We start from the raw sequence: 20,320 nt of genomic DNA, 5'->3' as shown, positions 1-20,320 counted from the left end.
AAACTGGTCAATTCAAGGAAGACAGCTGGTTGAGTGAAGCTGTTTCCACCTTTTCCTCAACCTTCGTTTCTCAGTCCTCTCCTGCCCCTGCATGCACACACACTCATATGTGAAAGAAATATTCTCTTTTTACTAAATATTTCACTTGAAATCGATTGTACTAGTAATGTGAAAACTTACCTCTGACACAGTTGCAAAACTCCCTGATAATTTAACTAGGAAGAGTGAGTTAACTTATTCTGTTGTATTTATTTTCTATTTCTGTGTAAAATGTGATTTTAGGCATTTTTACACTTGTGAAATGCTATCTAGTTTATCCAATTGTTTATTCTTTACTGTATTTGGAATCTAGCTTTTAACTCTAGCTTTATAGTTTTGAAACGAATATACAAACAGATGAAATGCCCTCGGTAACACCAAAAACAACAAAAATGACCTAACCCAGAATTCTTTAGAGGTTTAAATATATGTGCCTGGTATCATTAGTTTTATGATTGTGTGTGTGTGTGTGTGTGTGTGTGTGTGTGTGTGTGTGTTTAGATGGTGGTTAAAATCCTTACAGGTCCAAAAGCAATCCTTTAACAAGCTTGTGAAGAGGTCACAAAGTAATAGAACAAAAAAAATAACCCTGAATATTAAAATTAGAAAAGAAACTTAGATATTTGCCAGTCCTGCTTTTTTTATTTTAAAATGAAGAAAAAAAAGATATTAAGAAGTGAATTATATTAACCTATACAACCCAGAGAGAAATTTGTCTTTAAATCAAATCCTTCTGATTTGGGTCTAAATATCCTTATTGTAGGTCACCTGGAATATAATGTACTAATTAAGCATGTATAATATTAAATAAGCTTGTATAATATTAAGTTCTAAATGAATATTTGTCTCCAAGGGAACTCAACAGATTAATCTAGATGGCATTTTAAAAGTTTTGTTTCGGGGCGCCTGGGTGGCGCAGTCGGTTAAGCGTCCGACTTCAGCCAGGTCACGATCTCACGGTCCGTGAGTTCGAGCCCCGCGTCGGGCTCTGGGCTGATGGCTCAGAGCCTGGAGCCTGTTTCTGATTCTGTGTCTCCCTCTCTCTCTGCCCCTCCCCCGTTCATGCTCTGTCTCTCTCTGTCCCAAAAATAAATAAACGTTGAAAAAAAAAAATTAAAAAAAAAAAAAAAAGTTTTGTTTCAGGGGCACCTGGGTGGCTCAGTCGGTAAAGCATCCGACTTCAGCTCAGGTCATGATCTCATGGTCCATGAGTTCAAGCCCTGCGTCAGGCTCTGTGCTGAAGGCTCAGAGCCTGGAGACTGCTTCAGATTCTGTGTCTCCCTCTCTATCTGCCTCTCCCCCACTCACACTCTGTCTCTATCAAAAAATGAATAAACGTTAAAAAATTAAAAAAAAAATAAAAAAAATAAAAGTTTTGTTTCAAAAAGCGAAAATTAAATAATCTCAAAAATATTTTCATGTAAGTCTTTCAAGGACTTTCATTTGGCTTGAAAAATATAATACCATTCTCATGTTTTTAAAATCATATCACACATTGAAATCTTGCTACAAAATTAAAGATAAAGATAGTATTTCATTGCCTAGAGAATGGTATCACTTACTAAAGTTTCAATTGATCATATGCTAATACATAATACATTTTAATGCTGTAAGGAAAACTACTTGATTCTAAATATTTTTAGCTGAGTCTGTCTTAACATTTCTCTTCAGATGCCTAATGAGTGGGACATTTGTTATTAGGAAATAAGGAATCTAGGAAAGATTTGTGAGAATGAAAATGACATACTCAGAATTATTCTGCATTTCTGCTTCTGCGAGGATCTGTTTTTATTCTGAGCATCCTAAGGCAACGATTTTTTTTTCCTCTTTCTCTGCCTGGTAACAAATAGGCAAAACCCAAATGGGAATAAGAATATTGAATCCTGGGTATAAATCCTGCCTGTACTCATAATCAAATGAGTGTCTTTGGAAAAGTCATTTACCAAATCAGGACTTGAGTCTCATCTAGCTATAAGATACAGCCATGGTCAAAATATTACATAGTAAACCTATTAATAGTTTTAAATTATTAACATTTTAATGTACCTTTATCTTTTTGAGAATGAGTCGTTTGACCCACTTGGCCAGAGTCCTTCGCCTTCTTGGAACGTGTGGCAGACTAGGATTTATTACAGAAGGAATTAAAATAAAAGTGTAACACTCAATTTTGACATATATAATCCATGCAATAAGATGATATATGTGAGAATTATGAAATGCTGGAAAATAAAAATTGTCCAAATTAACTTAGCACTCTTATCTCTTCCAAACTGTAAGACTCTTGCCCAGAGATGATACCTTTTACACCCATGATATCCAGGCCTTGAGGCTGTGTTATTATATAGAATAAACATTTTAGCATGGGAAAATTAAGAAGAAAAAAAAAACATAATTTTTTCCTTCCCTTGAGAAATGATAGAAAGATAAAAGGGAGAAGAGTTAAAAAATTAGAAGTAATTATCCATTTTTTCTCTCAAGGCTTTGGTTTCATAAGCAACCAATTATTACATATTGGAGGTACAGGAATGCCAGAGAGGTAACAATATCTCTCTTTTTCAAGGCAGTAGAACAGTTAACTCTTGGGTCATCCCTAAATGAAGCTGAAATGTAGCAAAAATGACTGGTAAAATTATCTGGATCTTAGGTGAATTTCCCCAAGTTGCCCTCAGTTTTCATGAGGCATAGATGCTGAATACCAGGAAGTTACCTTTTATGGGGCACATTTTGTCAGAGAAAATCATCTTGCAAAGTTAGAAGAGAAATGCCCAACATGAATGGATGGAGCAACTGAGAAGATACTTCCCAGCTTGAGTCAGTGGAGACTAAAATGAGGCAAAATCAGCCAGAGAGAGCAATTGGGCTTTTTCTGAGCCATGAGCCATGTCTACTGCGGCTAATACGGACAGTGCATGAAAGGAATCAATATTGGTTAAGTCACAGAACACAATATAAATCCCCTCTGTCACTTTCCCCCAATTAAGAATGAAAAGAAGGGGAAAGAGGGGAAACTGCCTTTTTAAAAACCCACACTAGGTTTAGCAAGAAATGAGACACCCACGAGGCACCTGGGTGGCTCAATCAGTTGAGTGTCCAACTTCAGCTCAAGTCATGATCCCATGGCTTGTGAATTCGAGCCCTGTGTCAGGCTCTGTGCTAACAGCCTAGAGCCTGGAGCCTGCTTCAGATTTTGTGTCTCCCTCTCTCTCTGCCCCTCCCCACCTTCTCAAAAATAAACAAACATAAAAAAAATGAGGCACTCACTGCTTATCTGAACCTAGATTATAGGCCTTTCCACTATGCTTTAGATATTTGTAAGAACTGGTTCTACTCTGGTCAGATTAGATGATCTGTAAATGTTTGGTCAACTTTAAATTTCTATAAAATATGTCATTCAAATTTGGTAGGGATGGCATGAAATGTTGGGCATAACTCTTGTCCTTATCAGTTTACAAATTATTTAGGAAAAAGAAAAATATCATGATAAAAATACCATGCAAAGTTAAACATCTATATACACAATAATCAAAGAAATTTAAAAGGTATTAAAGTATAGTTATTTAATATGAAACACACAAAAATGGGTATTAACATTTTGATATAATTTATTAACATTTCAAGTTACTATATAAGGCATTTGGGGAGACTAGCCTTAAGATACACCTTGGTATATTCATTCATTTAAGCAACCAAATACTATATACTAGAAAATCTGTTATGGGGTACCTTGGTGGCTCAATCGGTTAAGTGCTGACTCTTGATTTCAGCTCAGGTAATAATCTCATGGTTGTGAGTTTGAGCCCCCCATTGGGCGCTGTGCTGATGGTGTGGACCTGCTTGGGATTCTTTCTCTCCCCCTCTCTCTTTGCCTGTGCTCTCTCTCTCTTTCTCAAAATAAATAAATACACTTAAAAAAGAGAGAGAGAGAGAAGTCTGTTATGCAATAAGAATACAGAAGTAAAGAAAATAAAAAGAAAGTCTAGTCCTCAAGAACCTTATTTTTCTAAGTTTAAGAGAGAATAAATATAATAAATAAGCCAAATACAAAATAAGTAAGATTAGTGTGTTTGGGGAGTGTTTGTTATAGAAAAAATGTCACAGAAAACTACATAGTGATAAATAAATGTGGAAATTTGGGAGACTAGTAGTGAATACGAGGACAAAGGAGAGTTTCTGAAGGGGAAAAGGGTGGAGAATTAAACTTCAAATGTTGGTAGTGGCCAGACTTTGTGGTGTTGTTGATTATTGTGCACTACAGTTTGGATTTTGTAATAGGTAGTGTGGAACCACTGAAAAGTCCAATCATGGAATGACATTCATAAAGCCTTTCTTTAGGGAAAACAATCGAGCAGGACTAGTGTAGAAGAGGTAGAAGCCTTTAGAGATTACTGAAGCCACAAGAAACAAATGAAATAGCATAGCAAAGCAAGGCTTAGGTAACGATCTTTGGCTGCTTAGCATTATTGGGAAGTCACTTAAAAAAGTTGCTTCAGAAGATGAACTTATTCTAACTCACCCCAAGGAATGTTTGGAGTTGGGCAGAAGAGTGAAAATAAAGAAAATAAGTAACCTAGTTGGTCCCCTATTTATTCATTCATTTCATTCACTCATTCACTTATGAATTTTCTAAAAAAAAATATTTTTTGAGAACCTAAAATGTACCAGGGCTATAATGCATGATAAGGACCCATGATTAATAAGACATGATACTTTTTACAGAGGTATGAAATTCATAGTGTCCATTTAGTGGTATAAAGAAAAGGGCAGAGATATGTATAGAAGCAAAACAGTCAGGGAGAAGATGTGATTCACTGTGTCTCCAGGAGGGAAAGACCGGCAAGAACTTTATCCCCTAAGAATTCATGATTAAACTGAAACTTTAAAAATAGTAAAAAAAAAAAAAAAAAAAAAAAAAAAAAAAAAAAAAAAAGTAGCAAAGGTGGGGGTAGGGGAAAAAAAGAACCTCTGGGGAAAAGGAATCAGGTAAAGAACCAAGTGGTTAGGAGAGGGCATTACAGGTGAAGAGAACTATAAAGTCAAAGGCTTGTATCTTAGATGTGAGAGGACAATGTGTTAGAGAAGGACCGTTATTGAGACAACGGAAAAAAAGCTTTTCTTTTCTTTTTTCTTTGTTTTTTTTAAAGTTTATTTATTTATGCTAAGAGAGAAATAGAGAGTGAGTGGGGTGGGTGGGGCAGAGAGAGAAGGAGAGAGAGAGAGAATCCCCAGCAGGCTCTGCACCATCAGCGCAGAGCTCAGTACAGGACTTGAACACAGGAATCATGAGATCATGACCTGAGCTGAAATCAAGAGTCAAATGCTTAACCAACTGAGCCACCCAGGCACCCTGAAACTAATGAAGAATGAGTACCCCCTAAAAAACACAAACATTGAAGTAAAAATTTGAAAATGTCTTCCTAAGTGAGGGAGGCTTTCAATCTACACTTGAAATACTAAGACAGGATCATGGAAGTGGAATCAGGCCTGAAGATTTAAATATGGGAGTCAGACATGCAGGGACCCAACAGAAGGAAGAAGAATTTTCTGTATGATTAGAATTAAGTGTTTTTAAATTATTTCATTTCTTCCACTGTCAAAAGGACCACAGTATATTAAGTGAAAATCCTAACTAGACTTGACAATGAGGTAAATGAATTGTGTTTCATTTTTTTATTGTTATATCTTATCTTCCTTTTTTAACTTAAACATAGAGGTTTTTTTCTAATTCTATAGTCAGGTCAGCTGAAATTATAAAACTGTGTTTTACATTATAAATGTATCCCTTTTAAATTCAATATTATAGAATATCCCATAATCTGAAGCACCCAGGATGAATTTTTTCCTAGATATTTTTGGCTCTAACATATATTTTGAAATTTGCTTCTTATTTTTGGCAGTAATTCTGCTCACCTTGAATGAAATTATGATTTCATAAAAATAGAAATACACTACTAAAGGATTTCCCTTACAGATGTTTATACTAGAAGGAAACAGGCAGTTTATAGTTTCAATTCCTCATATTATAAACATAAGATTGTCCAGAAAGCATTCTGTGGGTTAGAGCTGTTCAAAGATAGAATTGGGCTTCTTGGGGTGGCCATGAGTCACTCTGAATGGAGGGACAGAATGGATTTAAAACGTATGATGACATTTAAGAGTGCAGAACTCGATGTGAAGTGATTTGCTCAACATTACTAAAGCGATTTGGACCCAGTTCTTTTAACTATCTGAACTCTCTTTATCTCTTAAATCTTTTATATTCATCAAGGTTGTAAAGCAGTTTTTCATTATATATATATATATATGTATATATATATATTTTTTTTTTTTTCCAAGCAGAAGTGAATACTGGCTCCTGAATAACCAAAATGATTATCTTTTTTATCCAGGAATTATATGTAGTTTGAGATAAGGCACAATCATGGACTTTAGCATTGCATTTGTTTTTATGCCGAAACCTGTTTTGGGTCTAGGATTCAAAGTGCTTCAGTTAAAAAAAAAAAAAAAAAAAAAAAGCAATCTAAATCTAGATCATACTCTTGTACCAGAATGACTGTAGTTATTCTTTTAGAACTTTACACCTTGAAGCAGACATTTGTTGAAGCTGACCTGCTCAGAGATGTCCTTGGGCGGACTTAAACCCCCTGAGGTTAATGTAATAGGAATGGATCTGCCTGGGGACTGCTTAAAGTGTCACCTTCAGCTGTTCTTTTTTATTGGTCAACTGCTAGCCTGAGAGCAGAATAAATTGTGGAGCAGATGCTTAGAATCTTTTACTTACTCTAGTGTAATGAACAGTGCAGAATTGAAGCATGCTTGGTCAGTGCATAACTGTGGAAATGATCTTGAAATCTAATTTTCAAAATTTGCTTATAGCATCTTTCTTTTTTTTTTTTTTTTCTATTCATTCAGTCAACATATACTCATATGTACCTTCCAGGACCTAGAGATACATTGGTGAATCGCGCCATGACCACAGGGGTAAATATCAAAAAACACAGAAACAAAAAAACTAATGGTAAATGATCAGAAGGGTGTAAAATAAAGAGATGTGACAGAGAATGTCTGAGGTCTGTGTTCGCTGGATTAGCAGTGAAGGATTTATTGATAACTGAATTGAGATCAGAAAGATGAGAAGAAAGCAGCTATGCAAAGATGTGGAGGAGAAGTCGGGGAGGTTTCCAAGAAGTATGTGTATAAAGTTCAGAAGCTCTAAACAAAAACTCGTTTGGTCATTTTTAGAGACAGAAAGAAGTCTAGCTGAGCCCTAGTTTAGAGAGTTGGAAACTAGTTCATGGAGGACCTTCTGAAACATGATAGATAATTTCAGTTTTATTCATATTATAAGAGAGTCACTGAGTTTTTGTTTTTGTTTTTGTTTTTGTTTTTAATTTGGGAAGTGAAAGATGATTTATACAGGTTAGCCGAAGTTCGCTTGTGTGAGTGCAAGAGTGAAGTACAGAGGCTTTTGCAGTAAGTAGTTCAGGTGAGAGACGATGGCCACTTGGACATGGTTGTAACATTGAAGTGAGAGTAAGGGAGCTGATTCAGGATATATTTTAGACACTGAGCCATCAGGACTTAAATGTTGGATAGGGAATGTAAGAGTAAAGCAGAGTGACTCCTAGACTTTTGACCTAAATAACCAGGTGGTGCCAATCTGAAAATAAAGTAGGCTTGGGCATGGGGGGAAAGAAGGGGAAGACTGAAGAAAGGAAAGGTTGAGATGCTGTTAGATGTCTGTGTAGGTATAAGTTTACTATTAGCTACATTACCCTGGAACTCGGGGGGCAGTCCAAACTCAGTCATCTGAAAGTCATCAAAGAGTAAAGGACACTCCAATAAATACATGTGTGTCAGTGAAGTAAGGGCAAGATTAAGAAGAACCTGGGCTATTGCGATGTCTCAGAGAACCTGAGAACATAGTATTCAAAAAAAGATGGATGGGGCAGCTGGGTGGCTCAGGTCATGACCTCGCGGTTCGTGAGTTCATGCCCTGCGTCAGGGCTCTGTGCCGACAGCTCGAAGCCTGGAGCCTGTTTCAGATTCTGTGTCTCCCTCTCTCTCTGACTCTCCCCCGTTCATGCTCTGTCTCTCTCTGTCTAAAAAAAATAAATAAACGTTTAAAAAATTTAAAAAAAAAGATGGAGTGGTCAGTTATTGATATAAAGTTGATGATTTGAAGAAGAAAGAAAATTTCCCATGCTTTGGCAAGATGTAGTGTTTGGTGACTCACTAACTCTAATCAATAATTCCACTGCACCATTTGGACTGAGAAACTTCACTTTAATCCTTTTATTACTATTTATAAGGCAGTAAAAGTAATGTAATCTATAGCAGTACTGAACAACAACAACAGCAACAACAAAATCCCCCCTGAAGTGGCATAAACAAGATGACGTAAAAGGATGGGTGTTTCTGCATTCCTACGTCCACAATCACAGATGCCAGTTTATTCTCTCTCAATGACTTTAGATTACTGGGCAAAACCAGCAATCTCACAAGTACAACTAATTGAGGAGCCTCTTCATCAATAACAGACGTTATATTCAATTTGATGCATATGAGTAAACTTATGAAAACTGAAATTCAACATAGCAACTGGCTTTTCTGAATTCAGCTTGCCATCTAAAGAAGGGAAACAAACAAAAATAATAATAAACGGAGACAATGTGGTGTTTAGGCATTTGACTTTTTTCTATATTCACGTTCTGTTATTTATTATATCCGATGGTAATTGTAAATTACAAAAGAATAAACATCCTTTCTTATTAAGGTAAGATAATATAAATGTAGGAGAGTAGACTCAAATTAGCCCATTCTGAACATTATTCAGCATACCATCTGATGCAGAATAAACCATATTAAACAAATACAAGTATTTCTAATCTGAAAAGACATGGTACCTATCTAATCCTGCATTAAGTTATAATCAAAGTGGGGTGCCTAGATGGCTCAGTCCGTTAAGCATTCGATTTCGGCTCTGGTTATGATCTCATGGTTCCGTTCATAAGTTCGAGCACATTGCCCTCTCTGCTGTCAGCACAGAGCCTGCTTCAGATCCTCTGTCTCCCTCTTTCTCTCCTCGCCGGCTTGCACTCTCTTTTTCCCAAAAATAAATTATTTTTTTAATAAATAAGTTATAACTAAAGAGTTTAACTTCTCTTGGTACATGGTTACCTCATGGTTAATTACTTCTTGGTGATCAAATATCCTCATGGTTAATTACCACTTGTAAGGGATCCTGGAGACCAGACTAAATAGATGTATTGCCATTTTGTTTAAAATGTTTAATTTAGTCGGTTTGCATTAAGGTACTGAATTTTGCTTCCTTCTATAGGCTTTGTAATTTCTTTGAAGATTCAATGATGAATTTATCACATAGCTCCTGCCACTAAAAAGTAAATTTGTGAAGCAGATGCAGATGGGGCAAGTGTGCTTTGTTCATGGGTGAGGGTCAGGCTGACAGGGAAAACAAAAGCGAGGTGACCAGAAACTCCTGCTGAAATTTTGCCTTTTGGTATGATCCTTAGTAAGTCACCCAACCTCACTAGGAGTCACTGTCTGAAGTGGTGAAGTCAACAGGGAAAGGTTTCTATCTCTCAGAGGCAGGGTGTGAAATAATAATTGAGGTTTTTGAATAGAAATAGGAAGAGTCTGTTCCTTTACAAGGAAAAAAGCAGGAGACTGTGAGTTTGGAATACTAATCTAGCCTATGGAAATCAAACTCTTTATTTTCTTCTCAAACATTTTTAGCTCTGTCCTCCTACAATTAACATAGGAGGCATAAGTTTCCTACAAAAATATTTTAAAAATCAGTTTTAGTTTCAGTGTTAGAAAAGAAAAATTAAAAAAAAAAAACCCTTCAGACTCAGTGGCTTTCTAACATTTTGTGTTGCACAGTGCCCTTTCTAAAATAAAATTTCTACCTTAATATTTAATTAAAATAAGTGTTGTTTTATTAGCTTTGGGAACTTGGGCAAGAGCCCCATTGACTTGGCCTCTGTTTTCATCTACCAGTAGCCACAGATATATTTTTGGATAAGAGTATGAACATAATCAATTAGAGAATTCATAAAGTATGTTTTGGGGCATCAGGGCGGCTCAGTCGGCTGAGGGTCTGACTTTGGCTCAGGTCATGATCTCAAGGCTTGTGAGTTCGAGCCCCACGTCAGGCTCTGTGCTGACAGCTCAGAGCCTGGAGCCTGTTTCGGATTCTGTGTCTCCCTCTCTGTGACCCTCCCCTGCTCACACTCTGTCTGCCTGTCTTTCTCTCTCTCAAAATAAATACACGTTAAAAATTTAAAGAAAAGTATGTTTTGAAGTATAAAGTTAATAAATATGTAAGCTGTTTACCATTATTGCACCCAGACACTTCCGTCTGCAATCCATCTTAAGTAGGATTAGTTTTGGACCAATTTGCAAAGATTACATTTGCTTGTTGGCTGTCCATCTCTGATTTGTATTTCTTACCTTAAAACAAAAAACAAAAACAAAAAACAAAAAACAAGCAAACAAAACCTTCTAAAATATTCAATGGTTGCTCTATTTTTCTTTTTTTTTTTCCTTTTTTGTTTTTTAATGTTTATTCTTGAGAGAGACAGAGAGACAGAGCACAAGTGGGGAAGGGGCAGAAAGAGAGGTAAAGACAGAATCTGAAACAGGCTCCAGGCTCTGAGCTGTCAGCACAGAGCCCCACATGAAACTCCAACTCACCAATCATGAGATCATGACCTGAGCTGAAGTCAGACACTTCACCTTGGGAGACATCTAGGCGCCCTTATGTTTCTTAATCTTTCTGGTCACCATTATTGGGTTTTCTCACTTCCAGAGGGAATCTCCCATAGTCTAGACATGTAATTCTAACCACTTTACCTGACTTATCTGATTTTTTACCCATTTACTCATGGTCTTTCAAATGGTGCATTCATTCATTTCTCCAGTAATGTTCTGATTATTTACAAAGAATGAAGAAATGACTCTAACATAAACATAATAAAATGTTTCTTCTCTCAAGAAGAATATAGCTTAAGGAAGCAAAGTCAGCAAGAAATTTCAATACAGTATGTTTGAAGTATTTCATTACTTAAAATCAGATACAGTAGATCACAAAGCAATCCATTGAGAGTCATTGCTTATTGATGACCATAATATGATTCAGTGAAATATGAACGAGGATGCATTTTAAATGTCAAGGCCTTTGCAGTGTCAAGTGGTAATGAAATAATTAATCGTATGTAAAGTTTCAGTGCACAAGCCCGTTAGGTCAGGTTGTCAAAAACTGTGATATAAAACAAGTAAGTACAATGAAGATGACTCATTTCTATTATTTCCTTTTCCTTTTAAAAGAAAATCCTCCCACCAGTGCCATCAGTGTTCTTCGGAGAAGCAGCACACACAAATCCCTTTATTTCTGCTTTAGATCCAGCCATAAGACTGAAGTAGAATTATTGGAAGGAAGATAGAAGTATTATTTTTTTCTCCATACTTGTTCTTTAACAAGTGCTTTAACACAAAGGAGTAAGTGGGGCATTTTCATCATTATGCCTATGAGAGAGCAGAGGCACAGGTGATATTTGGTACCCTGAAAATCTTATATTTTATTGTTGACCAGTCACTGTGTTCTTAGATGTGACGATCAGGATTTTGAATAGCAGTCCTTATGCTAAGTGGTCATTGTGCAAGTTAAGGAAACAAAAAAGAATTTGATTATTGTAAAGATAAAACATAAAAATCCTCCAGAGTAGAAAACCTAAAAAAATCTTGAAAATAACAGCTGCTATTACAAAACAAAAGATTATTTTCAGTAAATCTCACAGTGTGAAGATTTTTGATCACACAATCTTTTCAGTAGGAACTGAACATACCAATCATGACCATATTTATCATCTACTCAGAAAGAGAGCAGGAAAAACATGGGCATGGGCAGATAAAAAAAAAATTTAGAGTGTCTGGGAAGCATATTGGACCTAATATTGTTCATATTTTAGAGTTTAAAGCAATCATCTTGTCGACATTCCCTTTATGTAATTCATATCACATGATCTGTAGATTATTTGTAATAATATATATGAAATAATTTAGGAAAAGAGTAGACCAGAGACCCCTACTATGGAATATGATTTGAAGAGAATTATATTTTTATAGTTAATGCATTTTCTAACTTATGTTTTAAGGACTGTATTATATTTATTATATAAAATTAAAATTAAAGGCATACTAGTATTTACATGAAACAAATTATGTAAGGTAATTTATAGGCAACTATCTTTACACTTTATATTTTTAAACTTTTATACTTTATGCTGTTACATATTTATTCTTACTTCAGTGTACTCTGGGCTTTCATTTTGAAGATTAATGTTTATGACTTTATAGTTTGTTGCATTTTATGAATTGGTTCATATTCTAAATCATAGTAAAGATGCCTGGTTTCTGAGCCTTGAAGGCTTGTTCCAGTTTATAGAACAAAGCTGTTTTCATGCCTCTAGAACACTGTATTACTTTGCATTTTTATGCAATGTTTAGAATTTTACCCAAAACTTTCAGAGAATTATTTCAAAGTGTTTCACTACCTGGCTATTCCTCATATAACATAACTAGCCAAATACAAGTTTGGATTTGGGTTTCCAAAATGAGAGAACTATTGCTGAACCTACTAAAAATAATAATTTATGTTGTTTAGAAGAGCAAAAAACAATAAAAGGAAGAAAAAGTTTTTTCACATAAGAAAATAAACTAATATTATTTTGTATTTCCACCAAACTTTATTGAAAATTTTAACTTATTTAATACTGTGTAAATAATCATTTTCTGCTTGCCTCACTTAACATTGCTGAATATCCTCATTACATTATTTCAACATCTATGTATAATTATTTTACCAATGAGAAAAATCCCAGTACATGGAGAAAAAATGGTAAAATTATTTCCCGCCATTGAGCATTTAATATGCCTTTGATTTTTTAAATTGTTTTACAAATTATGTTAAAAACCATAATTTATGAATAAATCCTTTTTATACCAATAGAAAGAATTTTTAGAATTCATATATGTATTAGCCTCGGTTCCCTAGTAAAAAATAATAATAATCTGCTGTATAACTTATGTGCTAATGTTTTAGTTGAAGGTGTTATTCTTGGGCAGCAAATGAGGGAAATTGGAAATGATGATGAGGGAAAGTGTAGGTAAACACAGGGTGAAATGTTACTTCACATGAAAATACAGCTAGTGGCTTGATTATATGGAATATTCTGAATAGACCGGATGCAACTGGTGGGCCTTGAAAGAGTCCATCAGAAGGAGGAAGACAGAGGAATTTTTCTACCAATTCTTTCTTTCTTCTGTCTCTCATTGGCTACTGCTTGTACCATGAAGTGTTAATTTTCCCCCATGTCCAGGATATTTTAGCTACTCTTCTGAGAGAATCCTAGGAATCTAGTTCCCATGCCCTCTGGTGTACTATTTTATTTGAATCCAGAAATGGGGCAGGCCAGATCATTCCTGGGACTTGTTGAATAGGAACTGAGCAATGAAAGTGCTGAGCTTGGACCGTGGTAAGCATCATAGTAGGCATTCAAGGTATTTGGTACTCATATTAAGTGGGGTTAGTATAACTGAAGGTGCTAGGAAATGAAGTGGTGACCAGGGATGACCAACAGCCTATGTGGGAAATGATCCTTACCAAATCTAAGGGGCAATACACCTTGGTCCCGATACGTTAATACATCTGATAAAAGGTATGAAATTTACTTGGCTTTTAACACAAACCGACACACTACTTTTTTTAAAATGTATACTCTTCTGCATATGTATAAGCAATAAATAAATGTATTCAATATTTTTATTAATCCATCCATTTTTTTCTAAATCAAACAAAAATGTTCCTAAATGGCATTGTTTGACTAAATTTGCCTTTTTATTACTAGAGCAATTTAAAATTATTCATGTGTATTCATCTGAACTTTCAGCGGATCCATATCTATACAAATGTTTCCCCAAATTATTTAAAGATGCTTTTAACATCAATCTAAAATATATGAAATTAAAACCAAAGGGTGGAGGAAACTCATATACACACAAATCTGTGTAAATCAACTTTCTTCCCTTTGAACCAAGTTTCCCTAGAGTTTTATATAAATATTGAATGCAATAACAACAAGTAGCTTTTGCAGAATAAATACCTATGGCTATACTTTTTTTTAACATCTACAATAACAATATGCAAGAAAATCATTACAACCAATGCACTCCGATGGAAACATGAACAAATGGAAAGACCAACCATATGCTTAGATTGAAGGACTCAATGATGGTCATTTTGTTTAAATGTAATCTACAAATGTAACATGATTCAAAATCCTGAGATTTTAAAGTTAACAAGATTTATAAAAACCACAAATGACCAGAGACCGTACTGTTGCATAATAAACATCAAATGTCAGTGGCTTCCAACAACAATCATTTATTTTATACTCATGGGTGTGTAAGTTAGTCCTAGTTTGGTTGCTCTTGGCTGGCCTTAGGGGCTCGGCTTGATTCAGACCAAGAACAGATCCAGGTTATCTTTATCCTAGCCCCAGGCCAAAAGAACCATGGCTGCTTAAAGTATATTTTCACATCAAAAGCTCAAGAGGGGTCTCTTAAGATCTTGAGTCTGAACTTGTTCTCTCTCGCACTTCTATGTACATCTTATTGATTACTTAAATCAAGGGACTCAGGGAAGGCTAGAGATAAGATAATTTACTCACAGTGAATACTGACAAAGGCAGAGGGGAAAAAAACTCTGAGAAAATGGTACATTCTGCCAGAAATAATTTCTCCATGATGTATGTTCCACTTACCTTGTGAGTCTTAATCACCTCTTATATTTTTCTGTATTTCTAAAGTTTGGGGAGCTATTTCTTGCCCCAATACCATTGCACATATTTGCTTGCTTGCACCAGTTCCGTTTTCTCTACCTCCTGGTAGTTTTTTCAAGTTTGCACTTAAAATCACTTTCTTAATACCACCTTTCCTAATGGCCAATATTCTTATAGTATCCTGTTATCTTATTTTATAGTGCATGTCATGACGGACTTTAAATAATTTAGCAGTTACTTGTTTAATGTTGTCACTATTGCTAAACCAAGGTTTCATGAAAGCAGGACGGATTCTTCTTGTCTTCTTCACTACTATATCCCTAAAATTCAGCTTAAAATCTATCATAGAGTACTCAACATGCATATACTGAAACAACATATGAAATAACATACTATTTTTTATTTTGGGAATTGTCTTTTCAGATACATTTTTCAACTTTCATTGGTCATTCTTGTTCTTATCCATCATTATGCAATCTTTTCCACATCTAGTGTATTATCCCTTTCTCCATTATATATATATATATATTTTTTCCACCCACCATGACTTGTTGCTTTCTTTTATTTATGTTGGTTTGCTTTTGATAATTGAGATTTTCTGTAAAACGTTTTGAAAATATATGATACATAAATTGTAAATACAAAAAAAAAGAAAACAAAAGATAAAAATTCTGTGATAGGAAGTATGTACTAGAGGATAGCCAGATATCAGAGAATACCTCATAATTCAACGAGGCAAGCATAGAGAAGGAATAGTTAAAAATAAAGAGACTGACTAACTGGAAATAAATTCCAAATGGCTATGGTTTGGGGAATATTGAATGTGATATGTTTGCAGAAGGTTGATGCTACTGGGCCATAATACAAATCAAAAGCAGATCTAATAATCAAACAGAAGTGGAGGAAACTGGCAGGAAGAAAACTTTTGATTGTGTGAGTTCTGTCATTCTTTATGGCCAGTTAACTTTAAGAATTTTCTTTTTCCTTTCTCTGTTGCTGCAAATATTTGTTTGGGAAAATGTACATTGTTTCTCACCTTTCTCAGTTAAGAACCCAGTCAAACTTCCTCTGTGTGGAACAATATAGGACTTTATGCCAGCATTTCAGCCTGTCTAAGAACATGAAAGGACATGTAGCCCTTAGATATGATAAACGTCAAAAGCCTGTCTTCCTACCACTGTTATTACATTTCATTTTGTTCCTTGGTTATCACTATAGGGGTCAAGATTTAGGGAAGAGTAGGGGATAATATTGGAGTTTATTCAATCTTTGGGAAAATATGTGCCTTTGAATGAAATTGGAATTGGAATTCGAATTTCTAAAGAGTAGTCAATATCACGTGGCCAATAAATTCTCCTGGTGACTAATGAATCCCATCAGTTTCCTTTTACAAAATTAGTCTAGACAAGAAGAAGACACGCATATTTTCGGGATGAACATAAATTGCCTTCCTCAATGTGTTGCACATAATGCAAGGCATTTGTCTGTATTGCAAATAAGCACCTCTGTGAATCTGGACACAACCATTAATTTTTATGACATTATAATTTTTATCTATTTGAAATCTTAAAAGAACCATACCTTTTTCCCCCTTTTCATCTACTATTGTATGAGGACATCTAAAGTTACGAATCTGGGGCACCTGGGTGGCTCAGCCAGTTGAGCATCCAAACTTCGGCTCAGGTCATGATCTCACGGTTTGTGGGTTTGAGACCCACGTTGAGCCCCCATCAGACTCTGTGCTGACAACTTACTCATAGCCTAGAGCCTGCTTCAGGTTCTGTGTCTCCTCTCTCTGCACCCACCCCCTTGTGCTCTGTTTCTCTGTCTCTCAAAAATAAATACATGTAAAAAATTTCTTTAAGTTACAAATCTGGTTTTTACATCTCCCTTTAAAATATTTCATTGGTTACTTGTCCCTTCAAAAATAATAATATTAATAAGTGATGATATATAAAGTCTTTCATGATCTGGAGAGCCCACTACCTGCCCATCTTGCCTTGCTATGAGCTTTGGTCATAAGCATTTGTTGTTTCTACATGCTTTCATAAAAATGAACTAAAGTAGTTGTGGGCTCCCCAAATACTACACATCCTATGGCTCCCACCTCTGTTCCATCGGAGTGAACATAGAGGTGGTTCTATTGAAAAAACACAGTGCTTTCCCCTCCTCCACTAAGCGCATAGTCTCACCAATTTGACAATCAGCAGAACTGGTAAACCGGCTCACAGAGAGGAGCAATAAAAAAGCTCTAATTTGTAGCTTTTGCTCATTTCCATAGTATAAATACTCCCACCGTAGCTGATTTCAGGTACTAACACGACAGCATTGAACTGAGAATGGGTAAGGCATGTGCACAATCAGCTTTCACAAACCAGTATAAGCTGATCCAACACATCACAAAGACAAATCCAATCAAGTCCTTTATTTATATTTACTTTAGTTACTATAAAAGGTATGAGATAGGGGCGCCTGGGTGGCGCAGTCGGTTAAGCGTCCGACTTCAGCCAGGTCACGATCTCGCGGTCCGTGAGTTCGAGCCCCGCGTCGGGCTCTGGGCTGATGGCTCAGAGCCTGGAGCCTGTTTCTGATTCTGTGTCTCCCTCTCTCTCTGCCCCTCCCCCGTTCATGCTCTGTCTCTCTCTGTCCCAAAAATAAATAAACGTTGAAAAAAAAAATTTAAAGAAAAAAAAAATAAAATAAAAGGTATGAGATAATTTTAGCCATTTTTTATCCCCCCCCCATTCTGATTTCTGTTAAATTAATTTTACCTACTCTTTGATCCTGCTAGGGCTTGAATATCCTAATTTGAGACCCGCTCTCCCAACCTTGCCAGCTCCCTAAACCTCTTTACTTTGTCTTTTGAGAAAGCACAGTCATCATCAGAAAAATGTCTATGTCCTCACCCTCAGGTATGGATGATCATTTCACCTTTTGCTCCAACCAAAACCTGGTGAGAAAACAAATGTTTCCCCTGCAGCCCTCTGCATTGTGTCTCATTTTTCCTGTGGGCCAGAAGAAATGATAAAAGTCGTTCTTTCTCTTCATAGACATTTCAAAATTTTTATCACTTCTTTTTTTAAAATACCCTAGCATTTCCAGAATATGACCACTTCTCTTCCCTTTACCCTAGTCAATTAATTGTTCCCAAGGTCTTTCCATATCAACACTATCCGAAAAAAATTTCCATAATAATAGACATGTTCTATTTCTTCAAGGTTCTTTGTGGACATTAGCCACATATGGGTGTTGAGCATTTCAAATTGGATGTGTTTGAGAAATTTGAATTTTAGTTTTATTCAGTTTTAAATTTTCATTTAAATAGCCACATGTAGCTACATATTAAACAACACAGACTGACCTAGGTACAATTGTATAAAGGAGGATACAACTTCATGTATCCTATTCTCTGACAACACCTTTGTTCTTTTATTTTCATTTTTTTAAATTAATATTTATTTATTTATTTATATTGTGAGAAAGAGTGTGTGCACAAGTACATGTGAGCAGGGGAGGGGCCGAGAAAGAGGGAGAGGGAGAGAGAAAGCCAACCAAGCAGGCTCTGCGTGGTCAGCACAGAGCAGGGCTTATACCCAGGAACTCTGAGATCAAGACCTGAGCCAAAATCAAGAGTCAGATGCTTAACCGACTGAGCCGCCCAGGCACCCCACCTTCATTCTTTTCAATTTATTCTCTCTTCTGTCACAATGTTAACATTTCACAATACCAACATGTTGATCCAAAGATTTTTGTTTGTTTGTTTGCTTTCTTTGATTCACCTCATGTTCTCTTTTCTCTTCTGTCTCAGCTTAGACTTGATGATCTGTTAAGATAACTCCATCGAATATATCCTAGATTTCTTTACCCTAATCTTGATTCATCATACTTGCCTGATAATCTTCACTACATCCAATTTTCCATAAGTCTTTGTATATTGCAGCACAGCGGAATACAATTGTCAAAATACAGGTAGACAAGCTGCAGTACTCTGCAGCCCTTAGTCCATTCTCTTTGTTATTTTCCTGGATGACTTCTCATGTAGTCACTTCTTTTCCTACCTCAGACTTGTGGTACCTATTCCCTCCCTCTTAGTTTGCCTCTCATTTTATTGAGTAGATAGAAACAATCAACAGAATTTGCCTGTCTGTCAGTCCAATTGTTTTTCTCCATATATGTTGCCTTTATTATTGCCTTATGTGCCATATTGCCTTTGTCACATATGAGTTCTCTCAAGTTCTTCATTCCCCACAACTGTCCAGCCCCCCAAAGCTAACATCATCACACTCAGTCTTTTCTATGTCAAGAAATCACGTTGGATGTCTTTAACTTTTCGACATCAAATATTCAATCCAACTTCAAATCCTTTTGGCCCCATGTCAAAATATATCCAGCAAAATGTAGAACTGGCCACTTATTCCTTATTGCCTCTGTTAATGCCTTTGATCATGCCTCCATAACCTGGATCATGGCAACAGCCTCCCGTTTACCCATTCAGCCTCTGCCACTGTCCAACATAGAGTCTATTCTCACAGAGCTGCAAGAATTTTTCTTGTTAAAATATTACAGATTCACAGGTGGTATGTAGGTATATAGGTAGGTAGATATTCAGAGAAGATGATTTCTCTGCTGATTACAGCCCCTTTGCCCTCACTGTCTTTGTTTCTCAGAGGAAAGAAAGCCACCACCACCACCACCACCACCACCAACAACAACAAACACACATAGTCTTTTCCAATCCCTAAGGCTCTGTTCCCTACCCTTTCTCTGAATTTACCGCTATTAATCAGTTTACTTCAGCTATATGGTTGTTTTGTCTTGCTTTGCTGTTTCTTCAAATACCAAACAGGCTTTCTTGCCCTTACTGCCTTCACATTGGCTTTGTTTTTGTTTGAGAAGCAGTTATACTGTTGGGTGGACTGGGGAAGACAACTGGGCCCGGAGGCCTCTGCCGGCCACTTCCCCAGGGACATGGCCTGAGGGTCTTAGTCTCCTCAAAAGAAAAGAATTCCAGGACATGCCAACAGTGTTTGAGCAGGGCAAGGGAAGAGTTTATTCAAGAGAGTGAGAGTATACTCTTGAGATGTGAGAGCCCATAAAGTCACAGGAGAGCAGCACCCAGGGTTTGGGTCTCTCTCTTTTACTGACAGTTGTTAACTAAGCAGTGGGCTATTCATTATTTGGGGAGGGGATTTCATTGGGAGCAAGGTTTTGAGACTTTTCTTCCTTATTTGGTCAGAGTCTCTGGGTCTGTCTTTGTCTTGGGTCTGTCTGGTTTGATCCAGCTTTTTGTGGCCTATTTTTGTGGAATGCTGTCAGGGCACAACTTTGATTCCGCCTTTGCTGGTCTCCAGATATCCTGGGAAAGCCTAACCAACTGACTACCCTAACATTTACATGCCTGGTTCTTTCTTTCTTTGCATTGC

The sequence above is a fragment of the Felis catus genome, chromosome B1, assembly GCF_018350175.1.
Source record: "Felis catus isolate Fca126 chromosome B1, F.catus_Fca126_mat1.0, whole genome shotgun sequence".
Lineage (NCBI taxonomy): Eukaryota > Metazoa > Chordata > Mammalia > Carnivora > Felidae > Felis > Felis catus.
Note: the sequence above shows the minus strand (reverse complement) of the source record.